This window comes from Lithobates pipiens, unplaced genomic scaffold, assembly GCF_037356315.1.
Source record: "Lithobates pipiens isolate NorthernLeopardFrog02 unplaced genomic scaffold, aLitPip1_a1.2 Scaffold_8, whole genome shotgun sequence".
Taxonomy (NCBI): Eukaryota; Metazoa; Chordata; class Amphibia; order Anura; family Ranidae; genus Lithobates; species Lithobates pipiens.
This window is the reverse complement of record NW_027507903.1, coordinates 380300896-380328527: the sequence shown is the minus strand read 5'-3', so window position 1 is coordinate 380328527 and position 27632 is coordinate 380300896. Positions and strand designations below refer to the sequence as shown.

The 27632-nt window shown below is 44.9% G+C and overlaps 1 long non-coding RNA gene across 1 annotated transcript in view; it reads left to right on the top strand.

The window, feature by feature from the left end:
• Nucleotides 1-9152: 9152 nt before the first annotated feature.
• The window catches only part of LOC143964134 (uncharacterized), a 93365-nt gene continuing 74885 nt past the window's right edge, over nt 9153-27632 (top strand). Inside the window, exon 1 of the long non-coding RNA XR_013271072.1 lies at nt 9153-9220. This is a non-coding gene — a long non-coding RNA (uncharacterized LOC143964134). The remainder of the gene's footprint in view (nt 9221-27632) is intronic.

Below are 27632 nucleotides of genomic sequence, written 5' to 3'. Positions count from 1 at the left end.
GACATTTTTGTTGACGGAAGTTGTTCAAGGCCCTCAGATAACACGTACAAAACAGGGTATGCAGTAGTTACTTTGCCTGATGTAATTATTGAAGCGAAACCACTAACAGCCAGTTCAGCACAACAAGCTGAGCTACATGCCTTAACTAGAGCATGTCAGTTGTTTCAGGGACAGGAAGTGAACATTTACACTGACAGCAAATATGCTGTTATATTACATATCCCATCCCTCCTTTCCGAATAGACTCTGATCCCATCACTCCCTGCCCCAGACCACCTTTCCCTCGGACCCGAAGAGACTCTGATCCCATCACTCCCTGCCCCAGACCCCCTCTGACCCACAGCCAAGCTGCCTCCCTACTAGGGACCCCCAAGCCCCAATCCACAAAGCTCAGGAGGTGCAATGTTAAAGTTATTCTTATTTTGTCAGTTGCATTGACCATGAAGATGGTTTTATTAACTGTTACTGGGTGCTGGCTTACATCTTCATGCGGAATGAATAGGAATAACAGTATAGAGGTCAGGGAGAGAGTAACAAGAGCAACACCCACAAGAGTGATGTATAATCATCCCTGCTGTATACAGACAGTATATACAATGTCAAGAGCTCAAGTTGCAGCAGTAAGTGAGTATCGCTTTCAGAAGAGGGATGGGATATGTAATATAACAGCATTCGTACTGTCAGCAACATATGAAGGAGAGAACAAAACCTGGTGTATGAATCCTGATAGTTTAGTAACAAAAAAACTTATGAGTAAACTTAAAAGACAGAAAATGGAAGCCAGGGGTATTTATATTACTATACAACATAGAAGGTCCCACAGGCAATCTGAATACCCCCTGTCACAATCACACCTAAAATTATTGTCTTTTCCAAAGGCAAGGAAAGAGATCCTAAAACCAAATTTGAACAGCAATAATAATGGAGCTCAATTAGACCCAGAGACCTATTCAGTCCCCGATACCATCCCACATCACTTCATAATGATGCATGCTTTCGCAAGGATGCAGAATCATTCTGAATGTTGGGTATGTTCTCATATAGGCACGGGCCGACATTCAGTTCCCATGGTTGGAAGGCCCATCACCCTAGAACAGCTGCTAGATATCACCCAGCAGGTCCCTTTAGCCAATACAACTACAATTAACAAGCCCCTGTTATTCACTGGATATACCAGGAAACCCCAATTCTGCTTCTTAAATGGAGCAGGGAGAGATCTCTATAATGCTCAGTTCTGTAGAGATGCTTTGGTGAATTTCACCATGTTAGATTTGCCCCTAGCTTTGAATGGTACAATAGAAGTAGAAGGACTACTTACGCATAATATCCCTAACCAAGATGATAGGATATCCAGTATGTCCCTTTATAATATAACCAAATGTGCCAGAGGGTATAACTTATCCCGAGCACTTGAATGGCTGCAAGACACACATATGAAAAACCCTTGGATGGGGGAAGAGGAGAATGATACCCCCTCCTTGGGAGATTGGCTGTGTCTTGTAGGACTCCGATCCAAACTAAGTTCCCCCAAAATAGTACCAGCACCTCATGTCCCACATGGGTGGATGGTTTGCTGTGGCTTATGGTGCCACACCACTATTCCCTACCCCATGGACAGGAAAACCGCTGGCTGGTGTACCCTTGTAGAAATGATACCCTTCATGGGAACCACAACAGGAGATTCTCCTGTCTCAATGGTACCAGCACATGGCCACTTAGAGTTCGGGAGGCACAAGAGGGAAATTACTACCTGGTGGGATAAGGTATTTGCATCATTTGGTGGAGCAGGTATATACAATGCTCTCGCCAAGGTGGATGAATTCGGGATGTTAGTGGATTCTTGGATGAATAAAACTGCCATAGACATAGGATTGCTAAATGAGGAACTGAGAAAGATTTTGTTTGAGCAAGAAATTATTAAACAGAGACAGGAGAGAATGATGATGATCCTCACTGGACTCTGTGACATTACAGGAGACAGAAGCCTGTGTTGCACATATATGAATAATCTAACAAGGCCTTCAGAGAACCTGCAAATAACTGATTATTATGAAATTATAAAGGGACACAATGATGAGAGGGCAAAATTGCAGGACCGAATGAGACGTCTGGGAGACTCCTGGAATCCATTCTCTGGAGTGGGAGGTTGGTTTGGTTCATTCTGGGATAGTATCATGAATTTCTTTAAGAAAGTAGGAATGATCCTCATTAGGGATGAGCCGAACACCCCCCTGTTCGGTTCGCACCAGAACCTGCGAACAGACCTAAACTTCGTGTGAACTTTAGAACCCTATTAAAGTCTATGGGACTCGAACGTTCACAATCTAAAGTGCTCATTTTAAAGGGTAATATGCAAGTTACTGTCCTAAAAAGTGTTTGGGGACCCGGGTCCTGCCCCAGGGGACATGGATCAATGCAAAAAAAAGTTTTAAAAACGGCCGTTTTTCAGGAGCAGTGATTTTAATAATGATTAAAGTGAAACAATAAAAGTGTAATATTCCTTTAAATTTCGTAGCTGGGGGGTATCTATAGTATGCCTGTGAAGGGGCGCATGTTTCTGGTGCTTAGAACTGTCGCTGCACAAAGTGTCATTTGTGCAGGAAAAAAAGTCTTTTAAAATCACTTGCGGCTAAATTGTCGGGTCTCCATAATACAGAGAACACTCAATGAGTGTTCTCTGTATTAGCCGACAATTCATTCATTCATTGATTAAAAAAAAAAAAAAAAAAAAAAAAAAAAAAAAAAGCGTGGGGGTTCCCCTAAATTCAATTACCATGCCCTTCAGGTCTGACATGGATATTAAGGGGAACCCCCCAAATTAAAAAAAAAAAATTGACGTGGGGGTCCCCCCAAATATCCATACCAGACCCTTCAGGTCTGATATGGATATTAAGGGGAACCCCGCATCAAATTTAAAAAAAAAATTGACGTGGGGTCCCCCTAAAAATCCATATCAGACCCTTTATCCGAGCACGCAACCTGGCAGGCCGCAGGAAAAGAGGGGGGGACGAGAGAGCGGCCCCCCCTCCCTCCTGAACCGTACCAGGCCACATACCCTCAACATTGGGAGGATGCTTTGGGGGTCTGTGACCCCTCAAAGCACCTTGTCCCCATGTTGATAAGGACAAGGGCCTCATCCTCACAACCCTGGCCGTTGGTTGTGAGGGTCTGCGGGCGGGGGGCTTATCAGAATCTGGAAGCCCCCTTTAACAAGGGGACCCCCAGATCCCGGCCCCCCCCCTGTTTGAAATGGTAAGGGGGTACAAAAGTACCCCTACCATTTCACAAAGAAAGTGTCAAAATGGTTAAATAAGACAAACACACTTTTGAAAAATTCCTTTATTAAAAATGAAAAAAAAAATAAAATAAAGATTCCAGCGGTGCTAATCCACTCTTGCTATCCAGCGACGGATCTCCGGGGTCCAGCGATGGATGATCATATCCAGCGACGGGGGAATCTCTCAGTCCAGCGCTGTCCATACATCCTTCTTCTGTCTCCTCTCCGGAGACACTGCAGAGAGCACAGCGCGGACGTTTCTTATATTGGGAGGGCGGGGCCACCCGTCACCTGACCCCGCCCCTCTGACGCTGCAGAGGGAAGCCAGGGGTTCCCCAGTGACGTGTGGGTGACCCCGCCCCCTCTGATGTAACGCAGGTTTCCGTTACATCAGAGGGGGCGGGGTCACCCACACGTCACTGGGGAACCCCTGGCTTCCCTCTCCAGCGTCAGAGGGGCGGGGTCAGGTGACGGGTGGCCCCGCCCTCCCAATATAAGAAACGTCAGCGCTGTGCTCTCTGCAGTGTCTCCGGAGAGGAGACAGAAGAAGGATGTATGGACAGCGCTGGACTGAGAGATTCCCCCGTCGCTGGATATGATCATCCATCGCTGGACCCCGGAGATCCGTCGCTGGATAGCAAGAGTGGATTAGCACCGCTGGAATCTTTATTTTTATTTTATTTTCATTTTTAATAAAGGAATTTTTCAAAAGTGTGTTTGTCTTATTTAACCATTTTGACACTTTCTTTGTGAAATGGTAGGGGTACTTTTGTACCCCCTTACCATTTCAAACAGGGGGGGGCCGGGATCTGGGGGTCCCCTTGTTAAAGGGGGCTTCCAGATTCTGATAAGCCCCCCGCCCGCAGACCCTCACAACCAACGGCCAGGGTTGTGAGGATGAGGCCCTTGTCCTTATCAACATGGGGACAAGGTGCTTTGAGGGGTCACAGACCCCCAAAGCATCCTCCCAATGTTGAGGGTATGTGGCCTGGTACGGTTCAGGAGGGAGGGGGGGCCGCTCTCTCGCCCCCCCCCTCTTTTCCTGCGGCCTGCCAGGTTGCGTGCTCGGATAAAGGGTCTGATATGGATATTTGGGGGGACCCCCACGTCAATTTTTTTTTAAATTTGACACGGGGTTCCCCTTAATATCCATGTCAGACCTGAAGGGCCTGGTAATTGAATTTAGGGGAACCCCCACGCTTTTTTTTTTTTTTTTTTAATCAATGAATGAATGAATTGTCGGCTAATACAGAGAACACTCATTGAGTGTTCTCTGTATTACGGAGACCCGACAATTTAGCCGCAAGTGATTTTAAAGGACTTTTTTTCCTGCACAAATGACACTTTGTGCAGCGACAGTTCTAAGCACCAGAAACATGCGCCCCTTCACAGGCATACTATAGATACCCCCCAGCTAGGAAATTTAAAGGAATATTACACTTTTATTGTTTCACTTTAATCATTATTAAAATCACTGCTCCTGAAAAAACGGCCGTTTTTAAAACTTTTTTTTGCATTGATCCATGTCCCCTGGGGCAGGACCCGGGTCCCCAAACACTTTTTAGGACAGTAATCTGCATATTACCCTTTAAAATGAGCACTTTAGATTTTTCCCATAGACTTGTATAGGGTGTTCCGGCTTTTCGAATTTGCTGCGAACAGCCCAAATTGTTCACTGTTCGCTGAACAGGCGAACAGGCAATGTTCGAGTAGAACATGAGTTCGACTCGAACTCGAAGCTCATCCCTAATCCTCATCATCATACTTATCCTGGGAATTGCAATCTATGCTACCATTAAGATTATATTCTGTCTGATGGGCAAGGCTACCAAGATCAAACTTTCCACTTCAGAGCCAGACACAGTCAAGGCCATGTTGTACTCAGGACACAGGTGCTACTGAGAATGATCAATAAAGGACTTCGTCCTTCATGATCAAAGGAGGGATTGTAAGGGTAGGGAGAGTCACCCTTTAAGCTTATGCTAGGAATATATTAAGAGCTTCATGAGTTAAAAGAATATTACTTGTAAGCATTCACAGTGGCTCTTGTTTTGCAGACTTGCAGAAGTCTGCAAAACACAGGATGTGTCTGTGGTTAAAAATTTTATAGGAAGTAAGAAAAGTTCATAAGGTGATTTTATATGTGTTAAAATAAATAGAATCTTAAGGTCATATATATAAATATATGTCTGTATGTCTGGAAATCTTATATCAGAATTCCCCTAAAAAAGTCCGCTAACTGTATGACGCACTAGAATGTCAACGCTATTTGATTGGTGAATGTTTTGTCTAAATCTCATTGGTTGGTAATACAATGTTTTGAATCATAAAAAGACTGGTAAAGAGGAAATGAAAGTGTGTGTATTCAGAATCAAACCAGTGTGTGTGTCTGGTCCTTTTTTGAATAACCACCCCGATCGATTGAAGAGAGTTTTTCCAGTGAAAGTCCAGCTCGAGCAAGGAAGACAGGGGCGCTCCTTACAGTGACCTTCTGAACCTGTAGATGGAGTGGCATCCATTTCTGTTGCGTTGAGTAAATCCAGTGTGCTTAGGCCTCAAGCCCTGAAATTCATACCACAGATTCAAGTAGAAGAGATGGAGAAACCCACATCTCAGAGTTGGTAAAGCCTGAATAAGAAGATTCTATCCTAGAGTCATCTGAACCTGGCTAAAGAAAATGGTATGATCCCCACAAAGACTTACATATGAATCATGTGGCAACAGTTCAGAATAGGGATGAGCTTCGAGTTCGAGTCGAACTCATGTTCTACTCGAACATTGCCTGTTCGCCTGTTCAGCGAACAGTGAACAATTTGGGCTGTTCGCAGCAAATTCGAAAAGCCGGAACACCCTATACAAGTCTATGGGAGAAATCTAAAGTGCTCATTTTAAAGGGTAATATGCAGGTTACTGTCCTAAAAAGTGTTTGGGGACCTGGGTCCTGCCCCAGGGGACATGGATCAATGCAAAAAAAAGTTTTAAAAACGGCCGTTTTTTCAGGAGCAGTGATTTTAATAATGATTAAAGTGAAACAATAAAAGTGTAATATTCCTTTAAATTTCGTAGCTGGGGGGTATCTATAGTATGCCTGTGAAGGGGCGCATGTTTCTGGTGCTTAGAACTGTCGCTGCACAAAGTGTCATTTGTGCAGGAAAAAAAGTCTTTTAAAATCACTTGCGGCTAAATTGTCGGGTCTCCGTAATACAGAGAACACTCAATGAGTGTTCTCTGTATTAGCCGACAATTCATTCATTCATTGATTAAAAAAAAATAAAAAAATAAAAAAAGCGTGGGGGTTCCCCTAAATTCAATCAAAAGGCCCTTCAGGTCTGACATGGATATTAAGGGGAACCCCGTGTCAAATTTTAAAAAAAAATTGACGTGGGGGTCCCCCCAAATATCCATACCAGACCCTTCAGGTCTGATATGGATATTAAGGGGAACCCCGCATCAAATTTTTAAAAAAAATTGACGTGGGGGTCCCCCTAAATATCCATACCAGACCCTTTATCCGAGCACGCAACCTGGCAGGCCGCAGGAAAAGAGGGGGGGACGAGAGAGCGGCCCCCCCTCCCTCCTGAACCGTACCAGGCCACATACCCTCAACATTGGGAGGATGCTTTGGGGGTCTGTGACCCCTCAAAGCACCTTGTCCCCATGTTGATAAGGACAAGGGCCTCATCCTCACAACCCTGGACGTTGGTTGTGAGGGTCTGCGGGCAGGGGGCTTATCAGAATCTGGAAGCCCCCTTTAACAAGGGGACCCCCAGATCCCGGCCCCCCCCCCTGTTTGAAATGGTAAGGGGGTACAAAAGTACCCCTACCATTTCACAAAGAAAGTGTCAAAATGGTCAAATAAGACAAACACACTTTTGAAAAATTCCTTTATTAAAAAAAAAAAAAAAAAAAAAAAAATTCCAGCGGTGCTAATCCACTCTTGCTATCCAGCGACGGGTCTCCGGGGTCCAGCGATGGATGATCATATCCAGCGACGGGGGATCTCTCAGTCCAGCGCTGTCCATACCTCCTTCTTCTGTCTCCACTGCAGAGACACTGCAGAGAGCCGAGCGCTGACATTTCTTATATTGGGAGGGCGGGGCCACCCGTCACCTGACCCCGCCCCTCTGACGCAGGAGAGGGAAGCCAGGGGTTCCCCAGTGACGTGTGGGTGACCCCGCCCCCTCTGATGTAACGGAAACCTGCGTTACATCAGAGGGGGCGGGGTCACCCACACGTCACTGGGGAACCCCTGGCTTCCCTCTCCTGCGTCAGAGGGGCGGGGTCAGGTGACGGGTGGCCCCGCCCTCCCAATATAAGAAATGTCAGCGCTCGGCTCTCTGCAGTGTCTCCGCAGTGGAGACAGAAGAAGGAGGTATGGACAGCGCTGGACTGAGAGATCCCCCGTCGCTGGATATGATCATCCATCGCTGGACCCCGGAGACCCGTCGCTGGATAGCAAGAGTGGATTAGCACCGCTGGAATTTTTTTTTTTTTTTATTTTTTTTTTAATAAAGGAATTTTTCAAAAGTGTGTTTGTCTTATTTAACCATTTTGACACTTTCTTTGTGAAATGGTAGGGGTACTTTTGTACCCCCTTACCATTTCAAACAGGGGGGGGGCCGGGATCTGGGGGTCCCCTTGTTAAAGGGGGCTTCCAGATTCTGATAAGCCCCCCGCCCGCAGACCCTCACAACCAACGGCCAGGGTTGTGAGGATGAGGCCCTTGTCCTTATCAACATGGGGACAAGGTGCTTTGAGGGGTCACAGACCCCCAAAGCATCCTCCCAATGTTGAGGGTATGTGGCCTAGTACGGTTCAGGAGGGAGGGGGGGCCGCTCTCTCGTCCCCCCCTCTTTTCCTGCGGCCTGCCAGGTTGCGTGCTCGGATAAAGGGTCTGGTATGGATATTTAGGGGGACCCCCACGTCAATTTTTTTTTAAAATTTGATGCGGGGTTCCCCTTAATATCCATATCAGACCTGAAGGGTCTGGTATGGATATTTGGGGGGACCCCCACGTCAATTTTTTTTTAAATTTGACACGGGGTTCCCCTTAATATCCATGTCAGACCTGAAGGGCCTTTTGATTGAATTTAGGGGAACCCCCACGCTTTTTTTTTTTTTTTTTTTTTTTAATCAATGAATGAATGAATTGTCGGCTAATACAGAGAACACTCATTGAGTGTTCTCTGTATTACGGAGACCCGACAATTTAGCCGCAAGTGATTTTAAAAGACTTTTTTTCCTGCACAAATGACACTTTGTGCAGCGACAGTTCTAAGCACCAGAAACATGCGCCCCTTCACAGGCATACTATAGATACCCCCCAGCTACGAAATTTAAAGGAATATTACACTTTTATTGTTTCACTTTAATCATTATTAAAATCACTGCTCCTGAAAAAACGGCCGTTTTTGAAAACTTTTTTTTGCATTGATCCATGTCCCCTGGGGCAGGACCCAGGTCCCCAAACACTTTTTAGGACAGTAACTTTCATATTACCCTTTAAAATGAGCACTTTAGATTGTGAACGTTCGAGTCCCATAGACTTTAATAGGGTTCTAAAGTTCACACGAAGTTTAGGTCTGTTCGCAGGTTCTGGTGCGAACCGAACAGGGGGGTGTTCGGCTCATCCCTAGTTCAGAAGAGATAATCCCACAGTGCATCTGACTTCTGACACTGCAGTGCTACCCATAATGTGATGGACTGGCGTATATATGGTCATATAAGAGACAAAATAGACACTCCATAGTCCACATTCAATTTTTTTTTTTTCTAAGCAAAGAAAATGGAATTGCTATCCTGCTATTCTATTTACAACCAGTAGATGGCAGAGAAGGCACACAGAGTCAATATAAGACCACACACCATGTGACTGAAAGCGAAACCACTTCAGTCATAAAAGTGATTGGTCATAACTTCTCCTGTTCATGTCTTTCTTTGCAGGTACGTACTTTTAAATTATTAATAATCCTTGCTAAACTGTGATAGAAAGATTCCTAAATATCTTGAGCAGATGCAGGGAACGTTTCAGAAGATTTTATGTAATTGCTTTGCTGTAATTAGAGGTTCAGAACAACATGTGTTAGGAGCAGTAGAAAGGGCACCAAAATGATAAAACTACTGTACTAGTCAGAACAAATATCTATTGTAAGCACTAAACTGTTATACATAAGTATATTTAAACCTGGTTTGTTGCAAAGTCACATACAATTAGAAACCACATGTTTAAAAATTATATTAAATGGTTAAGAATCGATTGTACTGGAAAGGTTATACATTGCTTTGTACAGACATTCAATGTACACCATCTAGTGGTCAAAAGAGAGAAGTACTGAAGGATATCCGCATTAAACAGTATTAAAGCAAAACAATGCAATTATCATTATGGCACAGCTAAAGTGTACCAGAGAAATAAAGATATTTATCTATAACACTGAATAAAAGGAAAATATATGTTACTAAAATATAATAATGTTCATTGTTGTAACTATGTTTTAAAGTATTTCAGTCAAAATCTGTACTATTATTATTGTTAATGGTTATGAACATGTGACTATAAAAAATGTAAAATATGTATGGTTATATAAAAGTGAAACCACTTCAGTCATAAAGGTGATTGGTCATATCTTCTCCTGTTCGCGTCTTTCTTTGCAGTACCTGCCGAGATGATCACATTACCTTATCACGTCTACAATCATTGGCTCTCTTAATTTAGATTTTGAGACCGGTAACATTTTGGGGGCTCGTCAAGTGATTAGTTGTGTTACTAGTGAGAGGGAAGAGTGAGACAAGCGTGAGCCTACTGCAGAGCTACAAGGAGAGTCGTGAGTGTCGTCTGCCTTGGGAGTGCAAGTGTTCAGAGTGCAACAGATATGGTGTCTCCTCGTCGTGCGCTGATGTGGGATATACGGAAACAAATTCATCTGCTTAGCAAAGAACAGGTGCATAGCCTCACTATTATGCTGGATGATGAAAGAGACGTGGACGTTCCATCAGTGACTGAAATCAAAAAAAGAAGGAAACCCTCTAAATGGGACTTTAACCACTTGACCACTGGGCACTTAAACACCCTTAATAACCAGACCAATTTTCAGCTTTCGGTGCTCTCACATTTTGAATGACAATTACTCAGTCATGCAACACTGGACCTATATGAAATTTATGTCCTTTTTTTTCACACAAATAGAGATTTCTTTTGGTGGTATTTAATCACCGCTCGTTTTTTTTTTGTGCTATAAAAGAAAAAATACAGAAAATTCTGTAAAAAAATGAATTTTTCTTTTTTTCTGTTATAAAATTTAGCAGATTAGTAATTTTTTCTTCATAAATTTTGGCCAAAATTTATACTACTGCATATCTTTGGTAAAAATAAGTACAAATTGGTGGATATTATTTGGTCTTTGTGAAAGTCCACAAGCTATGGTGCCAATATCTGAAAATTGATCACACCTGAAGTACTGACGGCCTATTTGAATTCTTGAGACCCTAACATGCCAGAAAAGTACAAATACCCCCCAAATGGCCCCTTTTTGGAAAGAAGACATTCCAAGGTATTTAATAAGAGGCATGATGAGTTTTTTTAAGTTGTCATTTTTTCCCACAATTCTTTGCAAAATCAAGTTTTTTTTTTTTACTTATTTTTTTCAAAAAATTGTCATATTATCAGTTTATTTCTCACACACAGCATATGCATACCACAAATTACACCCCAAAACACATTCTGCTATTACTCCCGAATACGGCGATACCACATGTGTGAGACTTTTACACAGTGTGGCCACATACAGAGGCCCAACATGCAGGGAGCACCATCAGGCGTTCTGGAGCACCCAGGACAATTCTGACATTTCTCTCCTACATGTAAAAATCATCATTTATTTGCTAGAAAATTACATAGAATCCCAAAACATTATATATATTTTTTTAGCAAACACCCTGGAGAATACAATGGTGGTTGTCGCAAGTATTTGCGCAGCAATTTTTCGAATGCTTTTTTGGGGAAAAAAACTGTTTTGTGCTTAAAAAAAAGAAACACAGTAAAGTTAGCCCAATTTTTGCATAATGTGAAAGATGAAGTTACGCTGAGTAAATAGATACCTAACATGTCACTCTTCAAAATTGCACACTCTCGTGGAATGGCGCCAAACGTCGCTACTTAAAAATCGCCTTAGGCGATGATTACATTTTTTTTACTGGTTATATGTTTTGAGTTACAGAGGAGGTCTAGGGCTAGAATTATTGCTCTCACTCTAACGTTCGCAGCGATACCTCACATGTGTGGTTTGAACACCGTTTTCATATGTGGGCGGGACTTACGTATGCGTTCGCTTCTGCATGCGAGCACATGGGGACAGGGGCGCTTTAAAAAATTTTTTTTTTTTATTGTTCATTTTACTTTATTTATTTTAGTTTGACATTTTTTTCCCCAAATATAAATTTTTTGATCACTTTTATTCCTATTACAAGGAATGTAAACATCCCTTGTAATAGGAATATGGCATGACAGGTCCTCTTTACAGTGAGATATGGGGTCAATAAGACCCTGCATCTCACCTCTAAGCTGGGAAGCCTGAAAAAAAAAAAAGATTCTGGCGAGTTGGTAGAAGCACCGGAGGGCGGCGGGAGGGGGGGGATGTCTATGGCTGGGTATTGCAGGGTATCACCGACTATGGCTGGGTATCTCCGAGTATGGCTGTATGGCTGGGTATCTCAGAGTATGACTGGATATCAATATGGCGTTGCAGAGTATTGCGTTGCAGAGCATTGCAGGGTATTGGCGGGTGTTGCAGGGTATTCCAGAGTGTTGCAGGGTATTCCAGAGTGTTGCAGGGTATTGCAGAGTGTTGCAGGGTATTGCAGGGTGTTTCAGGTTATTGGCGGGTGTTGCAGAGCATTGCAGAGTGTTGCAGGGTATTGGCGGGTGTTGCAGAGCATTGCAGAGTGTTGCAGGTTATTGGCGGGTGTTGCAGGGTATTGGCGGGTGTTGCAGGGTATTGCAGAGTGTTGCAGGGTATTGGCGGGTGTTGCAGGGTATTGGCGGGTGTTGCAGAGCATTGCAGAGTGTTGTTGCAGAGTATTGCAGAGTGTTGTTGCAGGGTATTGCAGAGTATTGCAGCAGAGTATTGCAGCAGAGTATTGCAGCAGAGTATTGCAGCAGATTATTGCAGCAGAGTATTGCAGCAGAGTATTGCAGAGTAATGGCAGGGTATGATGGGGTTAATTTTCGGTGAGCAGCGATGTGGGCACTGCAGATGCAGCCCACAGCGCTGCTGACACCGATCTCTACCCCCTCCGCTGTACCGATCGGTACAGAGAGGGGGAGGGAGGAACTGGCATCATAACATTACGCTGGTTTGTTTACAAGTGATCACTCCGTCATTTGACGGAGCGATCACGTGGTAAACGGCCACGATGAGCGTCCGTTTACCGTGATCCGTGATGCACATCAGGGGTGGAGAGCAGGAAGTAGCGATAGCGTGGTAATTCTTGTCACCAGCACTCCTCCATATATATATATAAGCTAGGAACGCTTAGAGATGCCAAGATAGTTTGGCCGCAATTTATGGGTCTTTTGCTGACAATGTAGCTCACGGCAACATTCCTCCAAGAATTGTTCCACAGTGAGCGGATGTTATGTATACATCCACTTCCCAAAAGGCTGAGGGTGGGTTTTTTATAAGTTTGTTTAAAATAAGTCGTCCCCTTGACAACATTTTTGTCGGCCCTCAATGAGGCTCCCCAAATCGCTGATGGGTAAAAGACCTAAGAAGCGGGGGTGTACGCTGCTGTATGGCCCGGAATTCATTATTAATTATACACACAGTATTGAGAATAATCAATCCTGGTAATTTTAAAGATATGTTGACTGACAAAGATGATTTTACTGTTGCTGAATTGAAAAGGTTTTTGAAGTCACATATGAGAGAAAGAAGTGGTACTGAGTTATTTCAGGACCTTAGCAATGCTACCCAGCAAGAAAGAGAAACGGCACAACAATTTGTTTATAGGCTAGTGGGGTTAAAACAGAAAGTTCTGTCTATATCACAACATGATAGGCTAGAGCTTAACTATGACAAAATACTGGTGCAAGGCGTAATCCTTCATACATTGTATCAGAGACTAAACAAGAAAAATTCTAATGTTAGACAAGATATCAAGCCTTAACCACTTGAGACCCGCGCTATAGCCGAATGACGGCTACAGCGCGGATCTCCTTTTCCGGGACTACGTCTATTGACGTAGTCCCGTGCACGAGCGGCCTGCGCGCTCTGTGATCGGCGAGTCTACGAGACTCGCCTGATCACCGATCCGTGCAAGGGGTCGATCCCGACCCCTTATCACGTGATCAGCTGTCAGCCAATGACAGCTGATCATGTGATATAAAGGAGCCGGTAATCGGCTATTATTCCTGTCAGCGCGAGGAGAAAAAAAAAAAGCCGATCACCGGCGGCCGTGATCGGGACATCATTCCCGATCACGGCCAGCCCTGCCAGTGCCCACCTGCCCCCTGCCAGTGCCCACCTGCCCCCTGCTTTGCCTGCCTGAATAAAAAATGTGTCCCCCCTGTCAGTGCCACCCAGCAGTGCCCATAGTGCCACCCAGCAGTGCCCACAGTGCCACCCAGCAGTGCCACCCAGCAGTGCCCACAGTCTGCCTCAACAAAGGTGCTGCACCCCAGTGCCACATATCCGTGCCCAGCAGTGCCGCCCATCAGTGCCCAGCAGTGCCACCTATCAGAGCCACCTATCAGTGCCACCTATCAGTGCCCATCAGTCCCATCTATCAGTGGTACCTATCAGTGCCCCTTAGTGCCACCCATCCGTGCCATCTTATCTGTGCCCGTCTTTGCCCATCAGCGCCGCCTTATCTGTGCCCATCGTGCCGCCTTATCTGTGCCTATTAGTGCCGCCTTAACTATGCCTATCAGTGCCCACCAATGCAGCCTATCAGTGCCCACCAGTGCAGCCTATCAGTGCCGCCTCATCAGGACACTTCAATGAAGGAGAAAAATGACCTGTTTGCAAAATTTTATAACAAACTATTAAACATGGTTTTTATTTTTTATTTTTTTTATTTCCATCTTTTTTTGTTTGTTTAGCAAAAAATAAAACTCCCAGCTGTGATTAAATACCACCAAAAGAAAGCTCTATTTGTGGGAAAAAAATGATAAAAATTTAATTTGGGTACAGTGTTGTATGCCCGCGCAATTGTCATTCAAAGTGCATTAGCACTGAAAGCTGAAAATTGGTCTGGGACTGAGGGGGGTTTAAGTGCCCAGTAAGCAAGTGGTTAAGAGAGAAGAAGAGAAGTTGAGAGAGTTGAGGGAGACACTAGAGTAAATCACACTGCATTAACGGGAATAACAAAACAGGTTTCAGCTCTCACAAAGAACTTGGAAAAGATAATGAAGCAAACCCCTGTTGTTGGAAACCAAATGACTAAGCCACTAACCAATGTTCAAGTTCCAGATCAGCTCACTGCAAGCCCAGGTGTGATGATTGCATCAAACGAGAGAGTCAGAAATGCTACCATTGTTTCTACTGTGGTTGGACAGGACACAGAGCGGTTGATTGCTTGAAGAAAAGAAGGCAGTCGGGAAACGACAGACGGTCACTGGGAAAGGGACAACCAGTGACCACCTCAGATGATCTGTCCCATGCGAATGTAAACAGAGTATTCAACCACTGGTCAACTAGAACACTCCCAAAAGAGAATTGATTCTCCAAACAACACGTACACAATTAATTGGAGGAAAATGCCTACTGTCATGTTGAATGAATGGTGTGCCGGTTGACATGTTGATGGACACAGGAGCTCAGGTTAGCATTGTCAGGAAGGCATGGTTAGAAAAGTTTCTACCCAGTGCCTTCATTAGGCACATACAAGATTTACTTTGTGACCACAACTTATCCATTACAGCTGGAAATAGTTCCATCTTTCCATTCATCGGATGGATTGAAGTCCTCCTGGAATTCTAAAGTAGTGGACATGGAAACTCAGCCATCTCTGTGCCAATGCTGGTGAGCGACTGCTGTAATGACAATCCACTTGTTAGGTTTAATGTTATTGAAGAATTGATCAGAGAAAACTATGACCAATCAGACAGCACCTACATCCTGACTATCATGCTGAGTGAAGCTCTGAAAGTGAGACAGAGAGTAGCGAATAATGTTGTCAACGCTGTCAGTCAAGCAACTGACCCGGGAGAAATATCTGATAGTTGTGTCATCAAAGTGGGGAAGAAGGGATTCCAGATTAAATGAGGCAATCTCTATAAAGTCAAATGCAGAATTAGAACATGCACGAAAAGGAGGAATTATACCATTTGAACCACTTCCAGAATATCCAATTGAAGAAGGACCTGAACTATTTCCTTCAGTGGTAGATGTGCCAAACGGGTTCTCTAAGCTGGAGAAGATACCTATACTGAACCATGCTCAACATGATATCTACCTTTCGCCCAGAACAGTATTAGTTTTAGCTCTCAAGTGGGCAGTCTGTGACAAATACAGAGATAACTTGTAATATGCTCCAACATTTACAGTCTACACAGACAACAATCCATTGACATATGTATTGAGTACTGCCAGACTGAATGCTGTGAGTCATCGCTGGGTTGGCGAGTTGGCCGATTTACACTTCGATATCAAGTACAGGGCAGATAAACAGAATGCAGACGCGGATACACTGTCACGATTTCCGGTGGAACTCACAAAGAGCTTGTACCATCTGAGGTTGTGTCAGCTATGTGGCAAGGGAGCAAAGCTGTCAACGAAGAAGAGGCACCATTATTGAGAAAGTGATGTGACAGAAGAATTACTCAAAGGACAGACAATTTGCCCAATGAGAATATCAGAGCATTACAACAAGACGATACCAACATTAGAGAAGTGGTCTGGCTTAAGGAGAACAATTGGATCCCAAACAACAAAGAAAAGGAGAGTATTACCAGTAAAACAAGAAGTTTGATGCACGAATGGAACAAACTCGGAAGTTGAGGAAGGAATCCTCTACCAGCACTCTGGAACCTGAAAACAGCTAGTTCTACCAGAAAAGCTAAAACAGTTGGTCTTAAGAAATCTTCATGATGACATGGGCCACATTGGCACTGACAAGGCCCCCCCCTAGCACGTGAACGATTTTACTGGCCATTTATGCAAAGAGACATTGATGAATATGTGCTTAAGAAGTGCAACTGCATCAAACAAAAGCTTCCAAATATCCCTGAAAGGTCACCTCTAGGTTTGATTACTACCAGTTCACCCTTGGAGTTAGTATCCATTGATTATATTCACTTGGAGAGAAGCAAAGAAGGATATGAGTATATACTTGTACTAGTAGACCATTTCACACACTTTTCACATCCAACTAAGAACAAATCTGGAAAAACAGCAGCAGAAAAGATCTTTCAAGATTTCATATCACGTTTAGGATATCCAGAGAAACTCTACCACGACCAAGGAAGAGAATTTGAAAACAACTTTTTTCAGACATTGCAATGATTGACAGGGATTTCTCATTCAAGAACTACTCCATACAGTAACCCAGGGGAGAGACTGAACCAAACTTTGTTACAGATGCTTTGCACCTTAGAGGGATAGAAAAAGGCCGAAAGAACATCTTCCACATATGGTTCATGCATACAATTGCACTAGGCATGAAGCCACTGGATACTCTCCATTCTTTCTATTGTATGGGAGATCTCGTTGTTTGCCAATTGACCTAATGCTCAACCTAAATTTGGAAAAGTAATCAGAAAGTCAACCAACATGTACTCAGAAATTGGCATCCAGAATGCAAGAAGCCTACAAAATTGCATCCGAGAATAGCACAAAATCATCTGCTAAAGGGAAGAAGTACTATGACAAGAAGATAAAAGGAGCACCTCTTCAACCAGGTGATTGGGTTTTAGTAAGAAATCTCTCTGAAAGAGGAGGTCCTGGTAAACTTTGTTCATACTGGGAAGAATCAGTACACAAAGTGGTAGAAAGAATCAAAGATGGGCCCTGTGTACAAAATTCAGCCTGAAAGTGGTAAAAAGACTATTCGAGTACTGCACAGAAATTTCTTACTACCAATTGAAGGACAAATTTCAAAAGTACCAATGAGCCAAAGACAATCAAGTAACAGAAAGAAGACCATAATTGATCTGGACCAGGAGGAGGAATGTTCAGATGAAAAAAGATGGTATTATTCTTATATACCAGAGACTACAGAAAGTCATGATCGTGTTGTGCCTCAACAAAACTCCCAAAACGTACAGAAACCCCCATTACAAATTTCTGCTGAAGAGTTCTATCCTACAACTACCACACCCAATCTTGAACAAGAACAAAATTATGGAACAGTAGTTGGCAACCAAATTTGGGCTACAGACATGGTGGGACTAGACACTGCAGAATTACCCCCATTAAGTCAAGACTTGCCTGGGAGCAAAGATATGCAAATGGATAATGATGATGATGGAGAAGACTCAACTCCTGCCAGAAGATCGACTGGACAAGCTAAGCCTAAAGAGATCTTTACATATGACACACTAGGTCAGCCAATGTACAGACCAAATCAGATTCACAATGTACAAACTCCTACAATGCTAGCTACCCCCATTACTTACCAGGTAGTTAACGTAGCTCCTTGGTGGCAACAAGTACCTATTTGGGTTGCATAACTACTTCCAACCCAGCCAATGTACATATACAGCCGGGTGGGAGCTCTCTACTTCTGAGTGGACATTCCTGAACATGCCCACGCAGCGGCGCAATCCGGATGCGCTCGTGGCACCCGGACACAGCGCATCTCGGATCGGCAGGAGGGCTCTGCGATTGGCCCTCCTGATCACATGACGGCCAATCACGGCCGTCATGTGATGTAAACAAACAACCAGTTGCTAGGCAATCGGCTCATCTCTCCTCACAAGGAAGTTGTCACTGAGGAAAGGAGAGCGGATCACTGCAGCTGGCTGGTGATCAGTGAGTATGAGCTGTTTTTTGCAGTTTTTTACTCACTGATCACCAGTCTATTGAAAACACACATGTCACCACACTGTGTAAACACAATGTCCCCACACATGTCCCCAAAACACATATGTCCCCAAATAATAAAAACACATGTCCCCAATAATAAAAACACATGTCCCCCACATATGTCCCACTAAAATCACATGTCCCAATGATTTTCTGCACACATATGTCCGTGATCACCTGCACACATGTGTACATGATCATTTGCATACATATGCCCGTGATCACACAAACCAATTATTATACACTTAACCAAATTTTTTTTTACCAAAGACATGTAGCAGAATACATTTTGTTTAAATTTATGACAAAATTCGATTTTATTGGATTTCTTTTAAAATAGAAAGAAGAAAATATTGTTTTTTTTTTCAAATTTCCGTTCTTTTTTCACTTATATCGCAAAAAATAAAAAATGGAGGGGGCGCATGCGCGGCACGATGGAGAGCGGACGTCCTTAGAAGGAGCTCCGGAGGCATGGAGACAGTTTTCCTTCCCGCAGGGCTAAAAACCCTCCGATTCCACCAGCACTACTTAAGTCACTGGTGCGGGAGCTCCAGGTGTATGCCATCCCACGAAAAAACGAAGAAGAACAAGCTGCAAGAGTCACGTACAACTTATCTTCTCCACACAACTCCTAGAACAAGCATGGCTAAAGATGGCGCCCATACACAGCGGGACGCCTCATCCCCAAAGATCAGCTCAGGGATCTCCACCCCAGCTCAGGATGACGGTGAGTGCCCCACATATCTTACTAAAGCTGACCTGGAAGACAGCCTGACATCTATGCATGAGAAACTAGCTGGGACTTTCCAATCAGAGCTGCACAAATACTTTATCATTGGAAATCACCAATCTAGGCAGCCGCACTGATATCCTAGAGACTAAACACGATGAACTGGCATTAGCACATGCTGATCTCCGCAAGGATTATGAATCCTTGGCTGAAAATTTTCAAATGGTTCAATCGCAGGTCGAGGACCTTGACAACCGTAACCGCAGGAACAATCTCAGATTGCGTGGCATTCCTGAATCGGTTACTGACCTCCCTGCTGCAGCCATCAAAATATTTCAAGCACTTCTCCCCACCACCCTTTCCTCATCATTTACATGCGACAGGATTCACAGGGAACTCCGTCCCAAGCCTCCTGCTGATAAGCCACCGCGTGATGTCATACTTTGTCTAAAAGACTATCTGACTAAAGAAGACATTTTACGCTCAGCAAGAAATTCCAATAACATTGAGTTGGAGGGAGTTAAAATTCAAATTTATCCAGACATTTCCCAAGCTACCTTAGATCGCAGACGGAAAATGAAAGAGGTCACATCTGTGCTTCAATCTGCCTGCATCCGTTACAGATGGGGATTCCCATTCAAGCTCACTGTGCCACATAACGGCGCAACATATACAGCTTATAACGCCTCAGAAGGAAAGGAGATACTGATCAAGTTAGGACTTTTGGAACCAGACAACCTGATCCGCCGTCCTTTTATACCAGTACCTAGTCCTATTTGGAACACACCCTCTTCTCGTCGTAGTCAAGGTAGTTGGCGCCAATCTCTCAGAGATAAACCAGCCTGAATCATCTCATAATCTATGCTCTCTTTCAATACAGACTTTAGTTCAAGTTAAACTTTGATCTTCTTCTCTCACCCGAACTTCCACCTTTGGCTATTTAGGCCTACTTATCTATCACTCAACCCTTGCCACCCTTTTGTCCTATATCAAGGATGTAATCACCCCCTTCTCCCTTTTTTTTTCCACCCCCCACTTTTTTTTCCCACCCCCTCTGAATCGCATAAATGTGAGACGGCTCTTCCACACCTAAATACCCCTTTTTTGGCACTTTTAAGCCTTTGGGTGGCAGGTCTAATTTCTGTTTTTTGGTCATCAAGAACTTTTTTTTTTCTTCTGACCCCATAGCTCACAAGTAAATGTGAGCTACTTTTTTGTTTTAGGTTTTTTCTTTACTCAGTTTTTGTGTTATTACATAATGTTTGCTTACTTTTAACTACACTAAATATTGTAGATTGTCAGACGGAAATCTTTGCAATATTAAGACAAATATTTTTTTCTTCTTACAATGTATGCGTTTTGGATTTGGTCACTCCACGGTATGTACTTACACTTTATCCCTATAATAATCTCTCAATTAAGAATATTCTAACTTACCAATGGCTTTAAAAATAATATTGCATAACGCAAGAAAGCCTTTTATCAATATAAAAGCCTTGGCGCAGATATCCTCTTATTACAGATAGCATGTATATAAGCTTTTTACAGTGTACATCAGGGATGGAGGAGAAGCATAAGCAGATTTGCATCGTGAGGGTAATAGGACGACCTGCTATGGAGGCAACTATGGTAGAAGCCTTCTGCCATATTGGGTTAAGATAACTACAGCTCCAAAAAACATGTGATAATGTGCCTGTTTCATTGCATCCACAAAAACAAAGTGGGGCTACTGCAGGGTATATTGAGTGGATTTTTGCAGGGGTCATGTACCATCTTGTGTGATGTATAAAAAACCGTACAAACCTTGGGATCTATGGCATCATTCACCGAACCACCTTTCGGAAACAAAAGGTGATCAATCAGGTGTAACTTGTTTGGTTCCTTTTTGGGCACAACCCCTAAAGGTGACACCACCAAATCCCTTATAGGCTTCTCAGAAAACGGGCCACCCATTCGCCCCAAAGCCACCTCTTTTGCCAATTTTTCCGAAACCACCCCAGGATTCTGTAGTGCTAACTTCAAGTTCTGCGCCATCGGAGGGACCACTGCCAATGAGCATGGAATCATAGTTACATAGTTAGTAAGGTTGAATAAAGACACCAGTCCATCCTGTTCAACCTCAATGTCTACAATTCTCCCTATCCCTGTACATTGCACACTCATATCGGTCCCTACCCTCAAGGAGCCCACGATCCAAGGTCCCCATTCATATACTGGGGCCAATTTTGGACAGAAGCCAATTAACCTACCTGCATGTCTTTGCAGTGTGGGAGGAAATCAGAGTACCTGGAGGAAACCCACGCAGGCACAGGGAGTACATGCAAACTCCGGGCAGGTAATGTCATGGTTGGGATTCGAAACAGCGACCCTTTTTACTCCTAGGTGAGAGTGCTAACCACTACACCACTGTGCCTCCCTAAAAAAAATTGGCCCCTCCTTGAAAAAACAGATTCTGGGCCCTGGCAGACGACATCAACCGCATCCATAGGCTAATGTCCTTGTGATCCCACCTGAGAGCAGGTCTAACCGCCCCATTCTGCCTGAACGGCTCGTCGTAGCGCAGCCACGCGGTCCCTCCATACACCCTATGCGCTTCCCCTATGGTGTCCATATAGCAAAACAATGCCGAGCAATGTTCCGGGATCTTTTCACCTATCACGCTGGCCATGAAGGTGAATGCCTGCAACCAATTAGTGAATGTCCTCGGTATCAGCTGATACCTCCTCTTCTCCTTGTTCTCCTTTTTGGAGTCGTCGGGCTTGACTCTGTCCAAATTAAATTTCTCAAGAGGCAACAGGGAGAAGATTTCCACGTACTCACCTTTTCCTATCTTGTCTCTGACCTCCTGTTTCAGGTGTGCCCCCAATGGTCCTTCTTAGCAGACCTATACCTCGCATTTAGCTGCGTCCGCCAACCTGACCACGTCCGCTCTGGTAGTCGATGCTGCTTCCCTCACTTTCTCTACCCCAGCCATACTCGTCTACCCTCTCCCTGAGGTAGTAGACGAGGGCTCCACGGTCTCCCCGGACTGTACAGCATTCCCCATCTTCTCAGCCTGTCCCCAACCCACGGTGCTGTCTGAGGGGGCCCCCGTTCGTTGTCTGCGAAACACTGTATTAACTCCTTCAACCCCCCCAACAGCTCCTGCAGGGGCTCTTGTGTCCCGGGGTGGCGGGTACACTGCCCTGCCCCCCCCGTGGGCCAGTCGACACCCCCACACTGTCCTCCGCTGTGATCCATGCTCCCCCCACTCCCCACATCTAACAACCTGCTCAATGCTGCATTTAAATCATTGGAAGATATATTAATGGCCTTGGCCTGCTCCCCTCAGCTCTGGTCTCTCCTGGCGTCACAACCACCCACCGGTCCTCTTCTTCTGATCCCCAGACCTCCCCTTCAGATCACACATCTGCGGCCAGCTGCATTGGCGTGACCAGCCCTCCTTGGGACTCCTGCCGAGGGGCCACGTCTTCCCGTCTCAGTGTGCCTCTCCTCTCCTGGTAGTCTGACATTCCTTTGTCCTGCCATGTGAGTCCACACTCCTGATGGGCTGGGCTGGCCTGCCTCTCTCTTGCTTGGTGCTGCTGCCACTACACTGCTCATCATACCTGCCAACAGCATCTGGTAGCTGCCCTGCAGGTGTCTGGCCACTTCTCCCACACCGGATCTCCCCCCTTTCTGCATCTGGTGTGAAGGGGGGATCGCTCTCCTGCTCCGCTCTGAACACGTGGATGGGGTGCGGGCGCCATGTTAGCTTGAAGCCCCACCCGGAGCTCCGCCGTTGTGGAGGATTCCGCTCGGTCCCCCGGCCAGAGTCAACGGGTTTGCTAAGGGGCTCCTAGGGGGCGCTGAGCTCTGGCGGACTCTGGTGAAAAGGGCTCCGGAGGCCGGGACCTCCGAGCATGGAGTATCAATTCTCCCCTCGCTGCTGACACCCCCGCCTCATCCTCTGTGATCGCCGCTACCTGATCACGCAGCCACTCGGTTCCCTTCTTGGCTGCCGCCGCCCGCAATCACGCCAGTAATTGGTCCACCTCCGCCAAAAAGACACACTCTCTAAACACAGCACTCACGTTGGTTGTTTCTTCCACTCTTGCTCTGCTTCCGTTCCAGCCTCACTTTCCCCCTTTATAGCGCCCCTCCTGCCACTTATTTTCTGCCTCCATGTCTCCTTCCTTTCTTACTCCTCAAGACTTAACCCATTGATTGCCTCTCCTTGTCCCATTTGTCATGTCCCGGCCCTCCAATATTCCTTTTCCTGTCTTTTATTCCGGGCCTCTCTCTTCAGTCGTAAAAGTAATTGGTCATGTCTTTCTTTGCAGTACTAGCCGAGATGATCACATTACCTCATCACGTCTACAATCATCGGCTCTCTTAATTTATATTTTGAGACTGGTAACAATAACATCACCAGAGAAGAAGGCCCTTGCTTCACCCCAACATACTTAGTGGGAGCTTCCGTTACCTGATGTGTTTGTTAGAAAATATCATATAAAAAGGGCTGCTAGAGAAAGGAAGCACCGTTGCGCCATCAGCCTGCAGAATATAAGGAGGAAGCTACTGGATCTGATGCTCTGCTTGCCAGAAAAAGAGGGTTAATCTGAGATTGTTGCTAGCATCATGCTCTGTGCAGTGCTGCCTGGGTATGGTTCTGGGGACAGGCAGATATGTGGAAAACAGAATGACCTGCAGCTGCTGCTGCTCCTGGATGAACAGATCCCTGCCCTAGCTGACCACAATTGGGCAAAAACACAGAGAAGCAAAGAGACTGAGATCCTTCTCCTTCAGTTTGATTTGGATGCCTGGTGAGACCAGACTGTAAAAGAGGGACTGTCTCAGCAGGATTGAAAGATAGAGATCATCAGCAGCTCTATCCCTGTGTGACTTGAAATTGGCCAAATTTCCATCCATGTAAGGGCAGGATGGTTGTACAGAAGTCGGATTACCGATTGACTTCTCTACAACCAGCCTGCTAGCTTTTTCCTGATCCATCAATGCCGCTGGCCACGGGGAAACAGCTGTCAGAAAACAATAGCTCAGCAGGAGTGATTCCCCTATCCACATGGAGTGTGGGAGTGGGAGGAATCGGGTTCCTTTTTTTTTCATTCAACCCTCTGGTTGAATTAAAAAAATTGACCAACCTATGGGCTGCCTCAGTACTGTTGCCACTGTTGCAAGAAATTAATACAAAACAATAAATTGTGTCAATTTGAGAAGCAAAGCTGGTTGCAAATTTAAAATAAAAGTTACATTTATTAATATGAGTGGTTGGTGTAACAAATAGATTATAACTGTTAATGATGTTGTTAACCTTAATGTGGCCACTCATCACCATGTTTTCTTTTCTTTTTAATTGTTAATGTTTTAACCACTTTCAGACTGGACCATTTTGCTGGCTTAAGACCAGACCACTTTTTGCGATTCGGCACTGTGTCGCTTTAACTGACAATTGCGTGGTTTTGTGACATGGCTTCCAAACAAAATTGATGTCCTTTTTTTCCCACAAATAAAGCTTTCTTTTGGTGGTATTTGATTACCTCTGCGGTTTTTATTTTTTGCGCTATAAACGAAAATAGAGCGACAATTTTGAAAAAAAAACCATTCGTTTTTACTTTTTGCTATAATAAATATCCCCCAAAAATATATAAAAACTTTTTTTTCCCTCAGTTTAGGCCGAAACGTATTCGTCTACATATTTGTGGTTAAAAAAAATCTCAATAAGCGATTATTGATTGGTTTTGTGCAAAATTTATAGCGTTTACAAAATAGGGGTTCGTTTTATGGCATTTTTATTAATAATTTTTTTTTACTAGTAATGGCGGACACATCGGACATTTTTGACACATTTTTGGGACCATTGTCGTTTATACAGCAATCAGTGCTATACTGTCAGGAAATGTTCCATCCGCTGATAATATCTGTCTTTTGGCGTGCAGTACTGAGGTCCACCAGCAGGTGTCTCCTGTCAGTTTTGAGCTGTCAGGAGAGCTTTTCCCTGCTGATGTTATATCATCTTTGGGCTGCAGTACTGGCGTCCACCAGCGGATGGATCCTGGCAGTATGGAGCAGGCAGCACCTCCTGCAATCAGGTGTCACTTGAGGCCAATCACAGGCCTATAAATAGCTGGCAAGCACTCATATGTTTGCCTCGGTATTGTCCTTGTGCCCTGACCTGCTGCTTCTGAGCCTGAGCCTGAGCCTGAGCCTGAGCCTGAGCCTGAGCCTGAGCCTGAGCCTGAGCCTGAGCCTGTTCCTGCGCCCTGAACCTGTGACCCATGGTTCTGATCCTGTTTCCCTGTCCTGGTCCCTACCCTGTCCCACCTGTTACCATCATCCCTGTCCTGCAGTCTGATCCGTCCATCCTCTCCCTGTCCTGTGTTCCTTACCCCATCTGCTGATCTCCCTGTGTATGACCTTGGCCTGGCTTGTGTCTCTGATTCTGGACTGCCCTTGTTTATCTACTGATCCTCTGTGCATGACCCTGGCCTGGCTATCGTTTACGATCCTGGTATTTCCCATTTATTGTACATATCTGTCTGTTGTTGTTTGGGGGTCTCTGTTGGTTGATTTATTGCACTGTGTGGTTGTATTTATATTATTCACTTTCCTTAATAAATCATTATATTTCACTTATACACATTTGGGTTTCCTCTGTTGCAGTCCACACAGTTCTGGTCTTATCTGATACATGACAGAATACCAAGGCAATCCCTGACCAGAAGTGGCTACACAGAGGAACCATCTTGGTTCAGGATGCTTACTGAAATTAATTTAGAGGTGATTCGTTATTAACCACTTCAGGACCGCCGTATTGCCAATGTACGTCAACACAATGGCACAGGCAGGCACAATCACGTAGATGTACGTGAATGCCTTCTAGCGGGTGGGGGGTCCGATCGGACCCCCTCCCGCTAGATACGGCGGTCCCTTTCGGTGCCGGAGCGATCCGCGATGAGGGGATGGCCGTTGGTTTCTGGCCATCCCCTCTCGATCGCTCCTGGCCAGTGACGAACTTCCTCCCCTGTGAAAATGTAAACACAGGAGGAGGAAGTGATGTCACACTCCTCGTGGCGGTCTTTTTGAACCGGACAGCGAGGAGTGAAGACGTCCAAGTAAGTGCACCAACAGTCCACTGACACATAGGTACACACAGGCACACATTTCACCCCAGTCACCCCCCGATCACCCCCCGATCGGCCCCCCGCCCCCCCCAGTCACAGTGTCACTAATGCAGTGTTCATTTATTTATTGATCACTACATTTAGTGTCAGTTGTGACTGTAAAAAGTGTCAGGGCAGCTAGTGTTAGGCCCCTTTAGGTCCAGGGTAGCCCCCTACCCCCCCCCTAATAAAGGTTTAACCCCTTGATTGCCCTCCCAGTTAACCCTTTCACCCTCTTTTACCAGTGTCACTAAGCGATCGTTTTTCTGATCGCTGCAATAGTGTCACTGGTCCCGCTAGGAAGCTAGTTTTTTTTTAGGTTCAACGCCAGGTTTTTATACCGTTAGGTACCCCGATATATAACCTAATAAAGGTTTTAACCCTTTGATTGCCCCTAGAGTTAACCCTTTCACCAGCGATCGCTGCATAAGTGTCACTGGTGACGCTGGTTAGCCAGTTAGTTATTTAGTTATTTAGGTTCCCCGTCAGGTTTTTATAAAGCTTCAGGTACCCCCATTTAAATACCCAATAAAGGTTTTAACCCCTGATTGCCCTTAGTTAACCCTTTCACCAGTGATCACCGTATAAGTGTTACGGGTGACGCTGGTTAGGTAGTTCGCTTTTTATAGCATCAGGGCACCCGCCATTTATTACCTAATAAAGGTTTAACCCCCTGATCACCCGGCGGGTGATATAAATTTGGTTTTAGGGTCAGAAAGGGTCTGCGTCGCCCCAGGCAGTGCTAGGTTAGTGCCAGCACCGCTAACACCCACGCGCAAAGCATACACCTCCCTTAGTGGTATAGTATCCGAACAGATCAATATCTGATCTGATCAGATCTATACTAGCGTGCCCAGCAATTTAGGGTTCTAAAAAAACGCATTGTTAGCAGGATCAATCCAGATACCTGCTAGCACCTGCGTTTTGCCCCTCTGCCCAGCCCAGCCCAGCCCACCCAAGTGCAGTATCGATCGATCACTGTCACTTACAAAACACAACACACATAACTGCAGCGTTCGCAGAGTCAGGCCTGATCCCTGCGATCGCTAACAGTTTTTTTTTGTAGCATTTTATACAGTCGCTGACAGGCTAGGTGCTTTTTTACCTGTGAGTCTCACTACTGTACCCCTAAATTTAGAGCCCAAAATGGCAAAGCGAAGGTACACTAGTGAAGAGGCCTACACGTTTCTGAGCATGACAGATAGTGAAGAGGAAGACACTGATCTGTCAGATTCAGGCTCAGAATACGAACCTGTAGAGGACAGCGCCTCCATGTCAGATAGCTCTGACGACGAAGAAGAGGTCCCTGCTATTGTCAGGCGTACCCGACCCCGATTTTCTGATGTTGTTGAGGTGCAGGAACCGCAAGTCCCTCGTATGGAGTATAGAGCCAGTACTAGCGCCGCTCATCCTTTTGGTGAACTGGCAAGCACCAGCGGCCT